A 2,500-nucleotide genomic window follows, 5' to 3' on the forward strand; every position below is an offset into this window, starting at 1 on the left:
AGAGAGAGAAAGAGAGAAAGAGAGAGAGAGAGAGAGAGAGAGAGAGAGAGAGAGAGAGAGAGAGATTGCACGCGCACTCAATCACAGTATTGTAGGTAAAATGGAGAGACAGAGAGAGAAAAGGAGAGAGAGTGAGGGAGAAAATAATCTGATGTGATGTGATCTGATGTGCAGAGGTCACGTGACGCAAGAGGGTCGAGGCGCTTTCCACAATCTCCCTTGCACTGCAGACCAGACCGTTAATATGCGCAGGCAATGCTCTCCATAAGCCAAAGATCCAACGACGAGAGACTGGAACAAAATCATTGACCTGGCATAGCAACAAGGGAGACGGATGCACCTCTTTAATCGTAAATTTATCGTGATTATTTTGTGTTTTTGGATTTTTTGCAAATAAAATATTTTATAATACATCTATATATATATATATATATATATATATATATATATATATATATATATATATATATGTGTGTGTGTGTGTGTGTGTGTGTGTGTGTGTGTGTGTGTGTGTGTGTGTGTGTGTGTGTGTGTTTATGTGTGTGTGTGTATATATATGTATATATATGTAGAAACACACACACTCACACATATATGTGTGTGTAAATACATATAATGTGTATGTGTTGTGTGTCTACGAAAATCTTGCCATCGGTAAATGTTTAAAATATTCTTTCTGTTCTTTGTGTATTATATGTTTTGTTCAAGAAGCTGTGGTGTGTTTCCTATTTAATTATCAACTCTGCTGTTTTACTTATTCCTGTTTGCAGGTACAGTCTGGGAGAGTTTTCCGTGTTTCGTTTATTGCCCAGAGATGGCGCTGCAATCGCTGTGTTGTTATCATCTATCTATAGATCCCGTTGATTCAACCACATGTTTGAAGCAATGGAATGAATCCCTACGACCCAACTCTGGCCTCCCTCCCTCCTCCGTTCAGGATCCGCCCCTTTTCTACACAGCGACTGCAGTGCCATCTCTGGGCAATAAACAAAACACGCAAAACCTTTCCGAGGACTTTAGTCCCAGACTGTACTTCAGATGCACAGTCATCTCTTCATGTTATCACAGAAAACGGGTTGGATTTAAAGGAAAACGGGGAAGCCTTGTGTTGAGAACCTTCACTGATAGTTTCCATGTTTTAAGGTTCGCTTTATTATTACCAAGTTTAATGTTATTTCTCTTACGACTTTTACTTTGTTTGTATTTCTTTCTATTTATATCTTCATAATATTATATCAGCATAATATTATATATATTAAATATGCATACACATACATATATATGTGCATATATATATATATATATATATATATATATATATATATATATATATATATATATATATATATTTATACACACACACACACACACACACATATATATATATATATATATATATATATATATATATATATATATATATATATAATATACATTCATATATATGTATATATATATATTTAATATACATTCATATATATGTATATATATGTGTGTTTGTTTGTGTGTGTGCGTGTGTGTCTGTACACACACACACACACACACACACACACACACACACACACACACACACACACACACACACACACACACACACACATATATATATATATATATGTGTGTGTGTGTGTGTGTGTGTGTGTGTGTGTGTGTGTGTGTGTGAGTGTGTATGTGTGCGTGTATGAAATCCATGTTATCAAGTATATTTTCTATATATTCTGAGTGTTTTCTGTATATTACAATTTTTTCGATAAACAGTGCTGCCACTCTCTTTAGATTTTTAATCCTCTAATTTTACTTCAACATTCTGTCCCGTACACAGTAACCTGTTTATATTACCATAGAAAATGGGTAGAATTTGAAGGAAAACGGGGAAGCCCTGTATTGAGAACCTTCAACGGTAGTTTTCCGTGTTTTGTGTTCCACTTTATTTTTAGCTTTATCTTACATTTCTTTAAGCCTTTATTTCATTTTTAGCTTTTTTTTCATTTTAAATCCATCATATTAATCTCGCTGTTCAATACATATACAAAATATATACGTATGTATAAAAAAAGTGAAAAAGAATGTGTGTAAGTTTAAAATGTTATTGTAAGTTTAAAATGTTATTTCTTTTTATGTATACATACTATTTCTATAAGCTGTGCCGTGGCTCCTATGTTATCATTAATTCTTGATGACACAGAAACGAACCTTTAAATTTTAAAGGGAAGGGATTGCTCTTACGTCTGCCAACATCACACGCGGACTTTTAAACCGAATTTACATGACTTTTTCTCTTATTTTTCCATGCACCTAAATGAAAAACCTCTCCCTTCCTTATTCCATTTTTTTTCCTTCTTAGCAACTGAAAAATAAATAAGTAAATGAAATCTATAAATACAAAACTCTGAGTATGATTTTTTTTCTTTTCTTTTTTTGCAGCCGATAAATATATATATAAATAAAATCTATACATATATAGCTCACTCAGTTTTCTAGACATTGAAAATATAAATAT

Source organism: Penaeus vannamei, chromosome 28, assembly GCF_042767895.1.
Source record: "Penaeus vannamei isolate JL-2024 chromosome 28, ASM4276789v1, whole genome shotgun sequence".
Taxonomy (NCBI): Eukaryota; Metazoa; Arthropoda; class Malacostraca; order Decapoda; family Penaeidae; genus Penaeus; species Penaeus vannamei.